The sequence below is a fragment of the Nymphalis io genome, chromosome 8 (genome assembly GCF_905147045.1).
Source record: "Nymphalis io chromosome 8, ilAglIoxx1.1, whole genome shotgun sequence".
In the NCBI taxonomy this organism is placed as follows: Eukaryota; Metazoa; Arthropoda; class Insecta; order Lepidoptera; family Nymphalidae; genus Nymphalis; species Nymphalis io.
In genome coordinates, this window is record NC_065895.1 from 8,279,892 (window position 1) to 8,297,802 (window position 17,911).

Genomic DNA, 17,911 nt, shown 5'->3' on the forward strand with positions numbered 1-17,911 from the left:
TTGCTAGTTTGATTTGTGATTTTTGTTGAGCATAGTTTTAACAATAGCACGTATATGTATACTATAGAAATAGGTTAACAATTCTCTATGACTAAGTACTTCTTACGCTTTAGAAATACTTGAGTTGACCTAGGATCCTATGTTAATTTTCAAAGCGTCGCGGTAGCATGCGCAAGCGATACCGTGGCGATCCTCGTTAAGACGGAAACTGTACCGCTCGTTTTTAGTGGGTATTCCGAGTATTCATAATACGAGCAACTTTTTTTAATAAAATAGGTAAGAAATATTAAACATTCCGAACATCGCCAATTCGCCACCAACCTTGGAAATTAAGATGTATTGTCCCTTGTGCCTGAAGTTATCTACACTGGCTCATCCATTAAACTAGGGCATGACAACACTAAATAATGCTGTTTGGCGGTAGAATATCTGATGAGTGAGTGGTACCTACCCATAAGGGCTTACGCGATGGCCGACCCCATAGTAAAAACCTCATTCTTTCTTCAAATAATTAAGTTTGTTAACATAAAATAATAATACATTTACTCGTATTATTAGATTATTGTAAATAAGTATGAAAAATAATAATAAAATTGTACACTAAGGGGGTGTATATGGGTGTATGTATATACTTTCAAAGTATGGTCTTGTTATGCATCTTCCTAATATAATAAATATCAAGTTAGTGTGTCTGAATTTTTCGTCTTGAATGCAATATAGCATAGAAGATGATTACGTCGTGCAATAAGAAAATAGAAGTTCTTTTTTGATATTCATTAAAACAAAATATTAAAATTTAATTTAAACTTAATAAATCAGGTGGTTAATAAAGAGGTTATAAGTATTAAATTTAAAATAACGCATAGATGATAGACTACAAACTGGGAAAAGCTCAATTTCTCCACGTATAGCGCAGCTGAGCTTGAATCTAAAAGCGTGATGGCTACATTAGGAATAAAGAAATAAATTATTCATACATTAAAAATAATCTTTAAAAGCGTTCTGATCTGCTAGACTATTTATTGTTTCTTTTATATTATATTTATTTTTTACCATTCAGCTGAAAACCCAAATGTGGTCAAAATGTGGAAATTGGATAATATGCATTGATATTATTATTATTTATCCCATCAAAAACATAAATGTGAAATGAGAGCCGAATTCAATATTATGCCTTGGTTGTTGACTTCAACGACAAAAGAAGTGAGATCTAAATCGGTGCCAAGTTCAATGGTCAGTCCTGAAATTTATTTATAACAATATAAAATATTTTATAATAACTTAAAATATCATTTTTTCTTATAAATTAGGATAATATATTGAAGCCTAAGGTCTGACTTGGCTTTTCACGTACGAATCATTATTAAGTACCTACTAAAACAGTCATGGAAGAGTTCTATGTTCGATGGCTAATTTCTACCAGCAAGCCAAATTTTCGGAAAAATAAAATAAGAACTTACAGCTTTAGAACTTGCGAAGGCTTTAATATAATTGTTTTTGAGTTATAAGGGCGTCAAAGTGGCTTCAACTGGTTCGTGCAATATTACACACGGTGCTGCTCGCCAGTTCTGTTAGCTTGAACTTGGCTTGACACGCTACCGCGTGTCTAGATTATAGGTGGCATTTAGTGCGTGAACATTGTTTTATGACATCATTATAAAATTATAAATTAAAATAATTGTTACTGAACGATGTGACTGACAGTGAAGGTTTAAACTTACATAGTATATCTGTTTTATTTATGGCTTAATAAAAGTTTAAGTTATGGAATTAATATAATTTTACGTCACGTTTCGATGTAGGTACTTTAGATTAATTCTGTTTGTGTTGCCAGGCATATATTGTGAGCAAAATATGATACGAACATAAACTAATATCATCCGATATTAATTGAAGCCCTATTGACCACAAGTGAAGTTTTTTTTTTTTACATTCGATTCACGGTTTTTCTTTTTAAGAAAAAAAAAAATATAAATACATCAGTATTGCATTCGTCAAATCGTTTGTCGATGATGTCGGTAGAAAATCACATCCAGAAATAATTTATTACTTTTGTACGTGTTTTAAGCAATTATTTCACGGATTCGTTTGAATCAGATAAGCGATCACAAAATATGATCTCTATATATGAAAACGTATCCAATAATTCTACGGCTTATGAAAGTGATCTCTAGTATGTTAGTAGAGTGTAAATAAATGAATATTATATATGTTTGATGTATTATATATTATTGATGTCAATCTGAATGAACGTCGGTTTTGATATTTAAAAAAATCATGATACCGTTACAACTAAGCACTTTTATTGGCCTAAGCCAGGCTTTTAATCCAAATCTCAAGTTTTACAGCCAAACAAGCTACCCAATAGAGCAACGGTGAAGTCTACAAATAAAGTGTGCGTAAGCTACGTGGCAATTTGATCTAAAACTCTCCAATTTCTTAAAGAAGACCTACGACGTGTCTTATGGAAACAGGTTATTTATACGCTAAAGGATTAAGCTTAGTTGGCGATTCTCGTATTGCATTGTAAATTCTTTTTCAACGTGTTCTTTTAGCTTATAAAGCTGAAAATAAAATTACAATTTCTAGTATAGATAAACATCAATTCTGTAGTGGTTCAAAGTGGTGCGATATTATAATCAAACAACGAAAACGTGTTGAAACTATAAAGATCATGTTTATTTATAATATTATAATTGAATTATATTCATAGAAGGATTATACGGAACTGCAGCAATGAGATAATTCAATATAGAAGTCAGATGTTTCTTTGTGCTTAAGCTCAAATTATTATTAAACATAATGTCGGACCTCATTTTTTATCAGCACGTTGATGAGTTGGGAATGAGTTTTTACATTTTTAGAAAGCTTATTGTTACAAGTTGATCTACACTCGTATGAATGACGTATGATGATGAGTCGGGTACAGGAAGTGGAGGACTGTTCGCAGGAGCCGGTCGTTGTCCCAGTGAACGCAGCACTTTCGCTTTTATCGGCGAACGAACCCGGCCCATTACTACCGCGCTCACGCGGTTACACCATCACGCAGCTGGTCGCTTTTGGTGCGTTTGTCGCCTCGGTATGCATACTAATCTCGATTCTTTTAGGGTGGTGGTGTTTAGATTTCTCTACGCTATATTGTTGTGACGCATTCATTTCTTAATATTAGTTCCTATCGCATCGTTTATACATTTGTGTTATAATAAGATAAATTATTGTAAGTAAAAATTGAGCAGCATTAAAATTTATAAATAAATATGTAATAACATATTTGATAATGTCCTTCAAGAATATAAAAAAAAAATTGGCATTCGGAAAGAGTGGCTTAGTCGGTAACATTACAACCGTATTTTTTATTAATTATGAATTATATAATGGCTGAAATCTGCAACTTCACACGCGTAGAATTATTAAGTGTAACAATTAAACGATTAGGTTCATTTACTATTGATGTCCAAAGAATATTTTGTTCCTGCATTACCTTGCTGCAATGCAGTCACAAGGAATACGCTCCTAGAACTATTTTGGCAAGTAACGAAGCATTGCTCATGAAATTCCTTAGTTTTTTTTTCAATTAATAGAAACGTTGCAGAGTTTCTCATGTGACAATTTATTTAAAGAAAAGATTTTATATACATATAGTTATTATATAAACGTATTATGTTTAAAAAACTTTATATTTTATTTAGACTTTATATTTTATTTTCATTCGACAAAAATTAAAGATTTTTATTTTGATTGAAAAATGATATTATTTATATATTATCTAACACAGAAAGGAATTGATTTGTGGGCTGTAACCAGCTTAAAATCAATAGATTTAAGTAAGCAATTTCATAATGTTAATTGTACACATATCTATACATATTATAAATAAAATTGAAGTGTCTGTGATTTTAAAATAACTACCTCTTTTAAAGTTTATAAGGCTATTTGCGACTTACCAAAACCAAAACAAGCATTTTTAAATTTTTTGTCTTTGTTTGTCTGTCTGTCCAAGCTAATCTTTGGTTCAAATTAAAGATTAGCATAGACAACGGTTAAAAAATACAAATTGAAATAACTGATTTATTATAAAAAGTATTTTCAAGGTTTAGTGTTTATTTCATTAAAATCATAAGCATATATCAAAAGTTATAAAATATACGTATTTTTGTTGTTAACTATAAGTAAGTAAGTAAGGTCCTCGAGACCGATTTCGGCCACGGCGGCCAATCTCAAGAGAGATGAGCCAACTGCGCAAGACATATTATAGATTTTTCACGCCGAAAGGTAGACTCCCATGGGGGGCGGCAGCCGGGTTATGTACGATTTTTACCTACTTAAACCACTGCGATGGAAGTCCTCGGCATCAATCGTATCGGAGTCTATATACTTTGTAATTCTGAAATTTTCTGAATATAACATATATATTATAGTTCCCTCTTAAAGTGTGCTTTTCCATGGCAATCGTTGAACATAGCCTGCATCGATTTTAGTTAGAACTGTTATCACATGGACAGTTTTTCAGAGTGAGCTCTGCGAGTAACACTGCAACCGTTGTTCTTTTAAGTTATAGGTAAACAAATGGGCCAACTGACGTCAAGGGATCATTATCGCCTATAGACATTGGCCATGTAAGAAATATTAACCATTCATCACATCGCTAATACGCCACCAACCTTGGGAACGAAGATGTTATGTCCCTTGTGCCTGTAGTTACACTGGCTCATTCATCATTCTAACTGGAATGTAACAATACTAAGTATTGCTGTTTAGCAGTAGAATATCTGATGAGTGGTTGGTACCTACCCAGACGGGTTTACACAAAGCCCTACCACCGTTTACAAAGAGGTGTTTCGATTTTTCATTATTAAAAGAGATTTCATTGAGTTGAATAGTTTTGTTAAATCTAATTCACAGTAAGTTCACTGATGATTAATAAAAAAAATAATCATCAATCAAAAATTAAAAAAATCTAATATACTTTTTTCTAAACAGAATGAAATTTTATGCTTCTTACTTTAAAATCTTCTCTCTATCTTTAATTATTCTTAAGCGCTAGCGAAGCCGCGGGCAACAGCTAGTATATAATAATTTTATAACTCAAATTTATATAAAATACGAGTTCAGCTGTTGTTTTTATTGCAGAGCGAAGCCACAACTTGGGACTATGTTAAAAACCGCAGCGTTAAAGGTTGCCGATTTGAATTCTTCAATTAAATTTCACTGACTTTAATTCGTTTAAGATTTTTTCCTCTTAGATATATTTGATATTTATAATTTTTCTAGCGATTTTATCTGCTAAGACGTATGTATGTGATTGTGACTTTATATTGACTAGGTATATGCCTTGAAGGTTATTTTCGGTAAGGCTGCATTGAATAAGCTAGCAGTTAATATAACATTTTTCTAGACAGCGTCAATGTCCAACGCATTTCCTAGGCAAATTGCATTTAAGAAATATATTTTTGTTGAACTGTAGTCGCAAATTTTATCATTTGAGTGCCAACTTTGAAATACCATATGTATTTTTTATGATGTTGGTTTATACGTTTTAAAAATTGCAGACGGTAGCCGCTAAGTTATAGCACTATGAAATTCTTATTCATATAGATAAAAAAAAAACCTTCAAAAACGTTTTAAAATTATTACTATTATTTCCAGTTCTTAAAGCGCTGATCATTGAGGTTAGGTTATTTATATGTTTAGATTTGAATAGTCATTGATCGACGGCAGCCGATGACGCAATAGGCGACCAATGAACGTTCAGTATTTAGCTAGATTAGTTAATCTGATTATATTCATTATTTCAGAATCTGGCGCTTATTTTTAAAAACACAGATTTCACTAGTTTTTTCTAGTCTATTTAGAATACATAGAAACACTGTTATAATGAATTATGCACAAACAAGTCGAGTTTAACAAATTAGATAGCGTTAAATAAACGGTAAGTTTTTACGTAAGGATTAAGATAACTATAGGCAACAATATTTCATAACCTAATATTTGCGCGCACTTTTAAAATATTCCAAATTTCATAATACAAAACGGCTTGAATTTCGTAGCTGATACTAATTTATTACTAGAATTGAGAAATTACGAAAAAATATTTGATGGGTTTTTAACTCTACTTTAAAATGACATCTATTTTCGTGCAACATTGTCAAAAATCAAATAGCTTAAAATGATTATAAAATTAAAATTTCAGTGTGGTAATACTATAATAATAATAATATCCTGGGACATTTTTCACACACGGCCATCTGATCCCAAATTAAGCTTGTACAAAGCTTGTGCTATGAAAACCAGACAACTGATATACTATATACTAGTTTTCTTTTGTAAATATATACTTATATAGATAATTACACCCAGACTCAGGACAAACAGACATGTTCCTGCACACAAATGTCTGTCCTGGGTGGGAATCGAACCCATAACCTTCGGCGTGAAAGGCAAGCATCCACCAACCACGCCAACCGGCTCGTCAATATTTTCTAAGCTTTACAGAATTACTTATAAAATATTTTATCATATATGCTAATCAAAATTATAAATCGTTTGATAAAAATAGCTATGAAGGGGATATGTAAGAGAATTTTATGTATTAAGATATTGAAGATCAATTTAAACCATCAAAATCATATTATTTATTCTAAAGTATTTACCAAACACGCCAACCGGCTCGTCAAACTATATAAATAACATTTGAAAGCAAGTATTGTAAAAATATTTAAACTATTATGCTTTATTTGTATGTTATTGCTAAACTTTAACTAACCGATTTTGATTAGATTCTTCTAAGGATTTCCTCTATTTTCTGCAAAGCATGTAACTAATTTTAATGCTAAGATAATTTAAATTTAGAAAAAAAAACTACAAGAATCTAATGTAACCTAAAAGTGAGAAACAATTATTGACATTTTTGTTAAATAGACGAACCAAAACTGCTTTTTTAACACAATAGAAGGCGAGTATGTCTAAAGTTTTCTTCACTTTTGCATTCTCATCATATCGAGCGCTCGTTGCAATTGATTTTATGTTTGCGTTCGGACGGAAATACCCACAATTCATATATTATTTACTACCCCATGTAGTCAGTTGTAGTTTCCCGAGTAATTGGTTCGACTACAAATAGTTCACTGCAGTTTGATATGCTTAATTTTTTTAATAATATACACTACTAATAAACGCAAAAAGTATATTACGTTTTATTTAAAACTTAGCAAATTTTGATAATGACCTTTTAATATTTTGTGATTTGATCACATTATTCAACAAGTAGGTTATCATAGCTTGCATCTATTAAACTGGACACCAATAAAATTTAATGTCCAATAGTTTCTATTGAAGGACGACATATTTCGGCTATGCCTTAGGGCTCGCGCGTAGGTACTTACGTGTCCAATTTCGAAACGCTGGGCTTTGTTAATAATAATGAAGATCTGCGTAGTTTCATCACAGTGCGCTCGTTGAATAATAACGTCCGGTTGAATGAACCATTGCATCGTGTCCTTGTTTTCTGTGATTTTCCATGGCGAGGTGCCGCGGCACGTCCGATGTCGCGGGCGTTTAATATCATAAGTTCCAATAATTTTAATTGTATTAAGAAATTATTATTTATGTCTTCATTGGCAAATATAATATTGACCCCTCTAGTAAGGAAGTGATACTAGTGAGTCATACTTGTAACCCGTCTCTTCGAGATTTCAGCAATTATCTCACCGGAAACCCAATTTGGAATGCATGTAAATAGCTATATTGCCTAATATTTGCAGTAATTATAGAATAGTGCGACACAACGACCTACGAATACTGCGACTATTCTTTGTTGATTTGGAAGAAGCCTTTAATGGCGTTCTTCGAGAGTACTGAATCGATAAGTCCAACTTTTTTCGTGCAACGAGTGTTTTAGGTCTCACTTTTTTCGCTGTTTATTTCTCAATTAAAGGTAAAAGGTCCAACAATTTTCTTGTGACAAGTAGTTGTAAAAGACGACAAACTATTCCATTTCAGTTTCTTAGATACAAGGTTGTTCAGAAAACACACATGAAAAAATAAAACAGCGTGTCAGCGTCTTCAGTTGGAAATCTCTAGCAGAAAATTATTCGAAGTGTAGTCTCCACTTCGAATAATTTTCTGCTGAAAAGAACAGGTCCAAAATCTTTTAGGCAAACAGATGGCACAACCTTGGTTAAATAATCAATAACCTTAAGAATGTATCGACTACCAATATTATGTGTGACCGCGAAAACAATATAGTAACAACAATTACAGAAAACGTTAACAGTCATAATACGTTATGTAAGTTCTATAAGGTCACAAGAAAGAAGTTCTCCCAATTATTGAGCAAAATACATATAAGTTGCCATGTCCAAAATCGATCTAGAAGACATGATTTTCACTGTATCGTTTTAAAATAAAGAAAATGTAAGTTTCCGTTCATGCCATTAAATTGTAATCAAAAGATTTTAACACAGATGTTTGTACATCACTACTAATTTCATTTGTTAGGACAGTTAACGCTACTGCAATACTAATACGTTGGTATAACCAATAAAATCACGAGTATGAAAACATTGAATCGTTTTTTTTTTTGAATCGGTCATAATAATGTTATCAAGCTACTGTGACCATGGCTTTTCGATTATTTCATGAGAATCGCTTTTTTGTAATAATAATATCGCTTATATAATCGCTTTTTTGTAATAATAATACATACAAACATTTCTGTGTGATTCAAGTACAGATAAACAGTTCATTCTTTAAAATATGTGTCTTTGACTGTATCGATTATAATAATAATTATTTCCTTTTGATTTTTTATTTTAAACTGAAACATAACTAAATGCCCAAAGAGGTTGAAAAAGAAATTACAGTACGAAAATTACATTAATAACATTACACGTCATAAGAAGTTTCCAACAAATCATATCTTTGTTAGTATCATACATATAACATTTGTACTTTAAAAAGATGTATTATTTTATATATTAAATACAATTCAATTTATATTCAATAGAATTGCTAATTCATCGAATATCTTCTAATATAGATAGTTTATGAATGTACATGATAAGGCAACCTTTTGCTCTTTAACTCTAAATTACACTTGGTTTAGACGCAAATGTATAATTACGATGATGTCAATAACCGATGCGTATTAGCAAGGCTGTTAGTTCTATAAATTGTGTATCGATTATTAGGAAATATGTATATTTCTAAATAAGTGATATACAATTTTAGATTCAGGTAGTAATCATTAATGATATAGAATATAATTTCAATATATAATACAATTCATATTTTGCAATAACAGTAAAAGAAACGATTATAACTTTTCCCCTCTACTATAAATCATTATATGATGTGTTTTATGACTTAAGTTTTCGACGCGAAAAGACTGGTCGCTATTCCAATTTACTTATAATAATTCGACACAGCCTCGAGGCTGTTTCGTTGCTATGCTCTTTGTGGAGCAGTAGAACGCCAATCTGTTAGATTTTTTATACGGTTTATTTTTTGCTGATGCCGTTTTAAAATTGAGAGCCCTTCATTGTTCAGTATTATGTTTAATGTTTTTAGACAACAATATTTATTATAATATATTAGTAGTAGGAATAACAGGACTAAAACATTAAAATAAATATTGTAGTCGTATGTAACACGCTACCAGTTAATGTATAAAGAGAGAAAGATACTCGGCATCGCTGATATAGATGTAAAGCAAATTTCTATGCGAATGCTCGAAGCAGTTCACAGTAACAATAGCTACTTCACACTACCTGACCTAATCGCATCGCCCATTCAACATCCGTTCAAGAAACTGACCACACATACTGAATATGAAATGCACACAGTTTAATGTGTCACTTTTTGTCAGAAGTAAGCATTTTCGAGTTCGGTCGTTGACCCTAGAATTGCGTAGGCTAGCTACTTTCTCTTGGTGCTGGGGCGAGGCGGAGCGCGGGAAGTGGGACGAGAAGGGGGTCCTGCCAAAATAAGTATGTGAAAGGCTGTGCAGTCGTTCCTTTGGTCAGGTAGACATGTAGCTATGGTCAGAGAGTATTGTACTACGAGTGTCATTAGGTAGGTATTGAGAAGTCAACTTCGAATAAATATACGACGATTGGACATTGTACTTAGTCATAATATTCTAGTGTGAGGCTTAATATATATTTTACAGTACTGTGGAGCTTTGGTGCCGGAGCAGGAGAAGGGTTTCTTCGTCAGTTACAATGAGGTCTGTGAACTCATTCCAGAGTAATAGCAATCGAGAATAAACGGACAGTTTTGGTAACTCGAGCCTAGGGGCTGCCGATCACGTGCTGGTAAAGAGTTGTATAAGCACTTTGACGCTTTCTACGACTTATAATCAGAATAAGCAAAGAAGTGAACGGAGAAATTGTCAACTTATAACGGTACAATCCACTAAAAAAGGAAACAATAAAACAAGAACAGATACTGTGAAATAACAATTACCTACTTTTTCTCTTTAATTTGGTAAATCATAATTACACAGCAAGTGATGTAATGATTAAATTCTTCCTTACCTGTTATTAGTTTATGAAATGTTATGGAATAGTCATCGTTATTATTATAATATACGTTATAAAAAGTAAAGGTCACAAACAATACTTTCGTGATTAGAAACAAAAAGGGTGGTCTTATCGCTTTCTAGCAATTTCTTCTACATGTTTGGCTTAGGAGATTTGAAAATTAAAATAGACTAATGGTGGTATTTGTTTATTTTTACCGGCACATACATACCAATAACTACATAACAATACGTAAGCAAAATCTTTTGTCATGAAATGAGATAATAATAAAAAAGTCTAATATAAAATTTACTATTTTGTTTTAATTTCATTGCATATTTTATTAATTATATTCATAATCTTCTACTTTTAAACATCAAAATAATGTATTTTTTGTGGTTGAAAGTATTAAATAAATATGAAATTGTACTCAACGATTATGTAATAAACAACAACTACGTCACACATAGATATATTATGGTCGAGGAAGGATAAAGCCTAAGTGTAGTTCAAAAATGACTTAAGAACAATTTGTAGCCTGCTTATGATTTGATCGCTTGAGTGTATGTCTGTCACGTCACAATTACTTGTTGCGCCGAAGCACGGGTTACGAAAAGCAACATTGGCGCCACGGGAATACCAATCGGGCTGAATTGGGCGGCATACAAAGGTCGAAGGCAAAATAATTTATAAAAAATTGCGAAATGTCTACATAAAAAGAGTTGGCACATTGGACGTGCTTACGGCACTACGTTCTCTCTTTTGAAGGTTATGCATCAGAGTTGTGCGTGTATGTACCGTTAAAACAAAACTGTCATAATTTGGAAGACCTAGTTTAAAACTATGTAACTGTAACTAGAAGTTGATCAGTCCCACTTGTTTGTTAGTGCGAAACTTGAAATGGACACCCGCGTCATTTTGAAATAAAATTGTTTTGTATTCTAGTTATTGGATCGTTTCTTTTCTATCAACGATTGTTTTTATCAAGTAAATAAAATTTATCTTTAAAAATTTATTTATAAAGATGAAAAATCTTTAATCAGTAAGCTCTACGCGACGTAGTCGCATCGCCTACGCAACAAAGTTAGAGGGTAGGGCGCAATAGTAAGCGGTAGCATGTAGATATGCAGCGCAACGTAGTACGCAGGTCCGGCGCGGCGGCGCGGGCGCAGGCGTGCGGTTGCTCGGGGTCGAGTGTCGTATTTCTAGAGCATTGAACCTCTGCAACCTTGTGCGTTGAGCCCGGCCGCTCTCCGTGTGCTGACGCAACTGCTTCAGCCCCTTCTCCTCTTCAACCAATCATATAATTACTGCTTTAGGGCAGATCCATTCTTAAGCGGCTACAAGTAATGATTTTGATGCGGATTCTAATCGATTCATGAAAGGTTGAACTTAATAGTAGACGTAGCGGTGGGCTTACGCAATACAGTTAGTATTGAAAAATAAATATATATTGTGTTGTTAAGTTTTGATACCTACATTTTAGATTCGTACACATTTTCTTCACTCTACAATTTTATATTTATTATAAGTTCCACTTTAAAACAATTGAAATGCAATAAATACTTCGACAATAGTTGAAGTGCTAATAAGGCGTTCGGTCCGTGTCCGCAAATAGTCCGCGAGAAGTGCGAAACAGTGGCGGGGTTACAATTGGCGCCTGCCCGAGAGCGTTGCGAGGTGACGCTTACGTAAAGCGCTGACATAACCGAGTCGACGACCGCTCTTGCGCAACTATCGTCAAACCCGCAACCCCACGCACCGCACCTTCTCATCTCCTTCCCCACTACCAATCAAATTACCTAATTGTACCAAAAATGCAGCTAAAGGACACTAGTTAAGCGCTCAACTTACGAAACTGGCAATCTTTAGAGCAACAACCTCCGCTAAGGACAAACATAGCTCAAACATTATTAGCGTGCATTCATCTCGATTTCAATTTTGCGTGTAATTGTAGGGTTTAATTTAATGAATGTTTTATTGAAATTTCCTTCTTAATACTACGCTACTAACTACTTTGATAACGTAGGAAACGAGAGTTTCGAAGATTAACAAATAAGCCGTTTTGGTTATCTTAATATCTAAAGCAATAAATTTGGATCGTGAATCCTTAGCGAACTGCCGGAATCGCCAATCGGTTCTGGTCTCGGACGGAATTGTGAGTATGCAAGTGACGTATAGGTATGGTACAGTTATCCTTAGTGAACGAAAGTGAAAACTAAATGTGGGCTTGGTCATCGACCCCGAGCGGGTCATCGACCGCGCTGAACTGCAAAGGCCGTTTGTGAGTGCGGAGGCCGTGTACGCGACATTTAGCTCCGTGATGCTGGACGCACCCGCCTAGCCAGCCCATTCAGCACGCGTCTGCGCCCGCGCCGGTATTGCACATGAGGTGCAATAAAGTCATTTTATTATCAAAACTTATTATTAAAAGCGAAATTTTGTATTGACCTTCGACAAAAGTATTCTAATCGACATTGGAAAAGTTACAACGATACAAAAATGTGTTTTACACGCAGGTGTCAGTTAATGTCGTATTAACTTACTTTATCTTCTTAAAATATTAAAATTTATTTATATAGTATGCGTTAATTCATTTGAATAAAATCTTTGTTCTAAATTAGCATCAAATAGAAATATTTACCTCGTAGTACGTTTCCTTAGATAAAGATATTACAAATATAAGTTTTTCTTAATTCAAATAAACAATTCATTAGTTTTATATATATAAATATTTTACAATTGCTAAGTTTTGAACATTTTTCCACGGAAGATAACTAGCCCTGCTTCATAGTATGAACGTCACAAATCAATTTGTAGCAAAATCTGATATATTCTTACGAATATACATTACACTATCAAGTATGTAATATAAAGTAACTTTTTTTTAAAGTATTTAATTATTATTTTTTAAAGATACTTTAAGTTCCAGGTTAAGTCTTATTTTGTAAGACAAATATTATATTGGTATAGGCTACATGACGTCAAAGTAGAATATCGTAAGACATTATACTATATACATAACAAAATTACATAGGGCAAGCCGTAACCACATCAGTTAAAAATTGTTATTTTGATAAGAATGATATTAGCTGTGATAATAGAATATAAACAAACAAGGCTATGTTTGTTTATATTTACTATTGTGAAAAAGTTAGATAAATATATTTTATGCCAGTCGATTTATTGAACAATATGCTCTTCACTCTGTGATACAGAAATTTGTTAACGAGAAAGGAGAAATGTTTATACTTTCTCGTGGAATTGTACAACTTTCTTCGACAGAACTGCGTACACAGATCTACTGATTTGGCGGATAACTGTCGTGAAACTTTGTAATGCTGTTATACTAGAAGTATACTAGTTGTTATTGTTTCAGATGATCCTAAATCTCATAATCGTTAAGTTCTTTGTTAAAACGTAAAATTAAAACATTTATTTTAAGTAATTTTTTTATATTTATAATTTTAATTATTTAAAAAAACATTCATAATCAAATATATACAATCCAAAGTCGAGTTAATCGGACCGGCTACACTGTGATTGCGTAATCGTTAAGCAATTGAACCTTTATGAATTCGTACAACGAACTTGCTGTTTTACTACAAATTACTGTAATTGTCAACAGATACATTTTGTTATGAAACATTATCATAATAGCATAAACGTACTAACTTCTTTTTATCTTTATGTTAATTGTTACATACTATTTGGGTATTTACAACTGGCCATTAGCCTGGCTTTATCCTTTCTCGACATATTATTTGGGTAAATAACAATGCTCTGCTCCTGTTGTGCAATGGTTACCTAGGATGTACTCTTCAGTCACCTTCTACGACCCTCAGGGCGAGTCGGGATGGTTCTATTTTAAATCTGAAGCCACATGGGAATGCTCTAAGTTAGGCATAAGCAATTAAAATAGTTCAACTGAAAATTATTTAACTCATTGGGGCAAACAGAAGCTATTAAAAAAATGTATATTAGTGACCTTGAATCTAGTCCTATTAAATGGACTCAACTCGGCACATCAACAAATCACATAATCTAATTTAAATCTATCAGAAAACAGTGACAAATAAGGATTATTACTCAATAAAAGACTATATATATAAATATAACTGATTAAATTTATAACGTTTAAAAATGCGTAAAAGCCTACTTGAATAACCTATTGAATTTGTTGAGTGTCTATACTATGTTATGTATATAAATGAGAAGAAAAGAGAGAGTGGCGGCCAAAAATTATGAATGAAAATAAATTCTAAAGAGTCTATGTTATTAAAATTTCATTTGTTAACTACTAATAAGGTCTTAGTTATTTATGTTAACCGTTATATCTTTATGGCTTATCTCAGGGAAATGTACTCTAACTCTGTTTTATTATATATTTCTTAAAGTAATTGAACTGATACAGATAACATTATGATAACAGTTGTAATACAAATTGTTTTATTATTGTTAAGAATAATAATTTATTTATAAATCCCTGACAATTTAGGTCTAGGTCACCAATAATATCTAATAAATATTCTTTTTTAATTAGACTATAGGGATTGAACGTATTCACTGATTACATTTGCGCAAAGATTCAGTATTCACAACGCAACATTTTAAACGAATTTCCCAAGGGATGAAATAATATCCAGACTGCTGGATTCCATTTTTTCAAAACCATATTGTTGCGGGAAAAATTATACTTTTGTTTCTTTAAGTAAGATTTTATTTAAGAACATATACTGAGTTATATATATATATATATATATATACACAATAATCTATATATATATATATGAATGAAATATATATATATATATATATATATATATATATATATATATATATATATATATATACAAGGTAGGCTTCATCTATGTTAATCGGCCACAATTCAAGCGAACGGGTCTCGATTTTTTTTTCATGATGACGCGAAACATAAGAGAGAAATTTGGCGAGATAAAGCAGCATTCGCTAAGGGGGACACGGTCACGAGGAGTCAACGCCTCCAAAATCTCTGAATGTGGAGCAAGCAAATTGTTTCTCCTTGGGCTATAGAGTAGCCTGTCCACCATGTGCTATGACTGCCCCGAGCAAACACTGAGCTGGCTTTTGGAAGTTCTTGGTATATTTTTGCTACAATGCACAACGAATACCTTCCAAAAATATTAGTATCATAAAAACTTACCAAGCAAAATATCTAAAATCAACTGCAACATGCTTACTATTTTATATTTATGTATATCGCTTAGATTTATTTCCATAATAGCTTGACTAGCAAAAAAATAGTCAAAATAGCAGATTACAATTTCGAAAGCACCTCGAATCCTTATGTAAGAGTTCAACGTGACACTTCGCGTGATGCGTCGTGCGTCCGTTCAGCGCGCCACTTTCCTTCAGCCAAATATTTGGTTAACGATGTATATATTTTTATTACAAGCCGTGCGGTATCCATACAAGCTTATTATTATCATTAACCATTAATAAAATACGAGCTAAAGTAATATAAAAAAATAAAGTTTAGTCAAGCGTGTACTTTATTTTCTTATGGTTGAAACAATAACGGAACGTGTAAACACATAAATTTGAATAAATTTGTATTTTAAATACTCAGTGCAAGTTTCCGATCTGTAGGTCATCTTAGAGCTTACACAGTTGCAAAATATAAAGTCTCAAATATGTTACTAACATAATTTCTAGGTAATAATTCTCGTGTATATATTTTTTTAGTAAACCGATTGAAAGTCTTGTTTCATAATAAAAACAGTTTTAATTTATACGGAACTATTGGAAAGCATAAAACAAGTTTCGAATTAATCGATGCGCGCTTTTTAATTTACTTTATCGCGACATTTATTTTGAATGTAGCCATGACCTAGGTAACAAGCTAATAACTCTATCTATACATAAATATTTAGTCTACTAATAAATCTGAAACCTTAAATATATTTTTGAGTATTCATAAAAAATGTGACATTTTAACCTAAAATAAATACACTTTTATAGTTTTAAAAAAAAAATTCATAAAATTAAAAGTTTTATAGGCATTTAAATGAAAATTATTGACCAGCAACTACTAATAATTAAAAAACAACAATGAAACACTAGATGAGTTTTGAATTAGAATTTTAATTAGAATTACATGATTTTTTCATTAACTCACTTTTTAAAAAACATTACTTTTATTCGTAAGTAATAGGATATTAAAACCAACAACATAATACTGTTTCATTTACGTGAAAACCGTCCAATTAAGAATATGCATGGTGTGTTAAAAAATGCATGGTGTGAATTAGGCTATTGTAATCTACAAAATAACAACGTAATTTGTCTGCAGGCTTAAATAAGATGTAGGCATTCTAGTCGATTGGAATATGAAACGTTAAACAGAAGTCAATAGAAAGAGTCAATTTGGTAGGTCACCAGCGAATTTTGTTGCAAGCCACTAACGTCTCTCCAATTATTTAATGAGTGTGTCTAAACTAGTTTTGACCTCGACTGGCTCGAACTTTAATTTTAAGACTTGTTTTTTTAAGCAGCTATAAAAAGTTAGACTTTTTATATTTTCAATGCACTTCTCATCTTCATTTATAAAAAAAGTAGAAAAAACATTATTATTAGCGGAAAAATTATATCACAAAGTTAAAAATAGCAATCAATATTTTTTTGTGTGTGCAAAATTGGATAAAATACTAAATGTTATTGTGTTAAAGTTATATTATGTTTAAGTACATTCTGATCTACTATACCAATAAAAAGGCAGATAATGTTTGTGTTAATGTTGTCAGCAGTACCGGATCGAGTGTCATTCGAAGAAGAATCTCACATTGACAGCAGCCGCAGTTCGTACCATTGGAGAGGTCATCGAACTCGAGCTACGCTTTACATTTGGCGAACAATGATTTGGAGTGGCGAGGTGAATGGCCGCGCTCGGAGGGGCTGAGCGTGGGCAGTTATTGACCCATATTGGAGGTGAAATGTAGATCAGTGGGCGAGAGCGGCGAAATTTGCCGCGGAGTTGAGAGTCTGCGTACGGAACAGACATCGCGTACGAATGCGCCTGCGCCGCGCGCGCCGGCCCATTGTGAACGTTACTACAATTATGTTTGGGTTCGTCATTACTTCTATAGTATATGCAAATATCAACGCAGAAAAGATTCTTACATATGTAACATTTAAAATGTTATATAGTATCACTTGATACTATATAACATTTTAAATGTTACATTTTAAATGTAAAGAACTTTCTTTACATTGTATTAATTAATTTCTCTTTATAAATATTATATTATATGAATCCAATTTCAAAAATCTCAAAGTCAAATTCATTATACAAAACCTGTCAAAATGTTAAACGAATTTTAATTAGTTTGGTACAATTAGCAGTTAAGTGATTA

At 32.4% G+C, this 17,911-nt stretch overlaps 1 protein-coding gene across 1 annotated transcript in view; it reads right to left on the bottom strand.

Moving 5' to 3' along the window:
* LOC126770002 (glycolipid transfer protein) overlaps positions 1-17,911 on the bottom strand; it is a 45,446-nt gene that overhangs the window by 11,568 nt on the left and 15,967 nt on the right. The gene's annotated exons all lie outside the window — the stretch shown is intronic.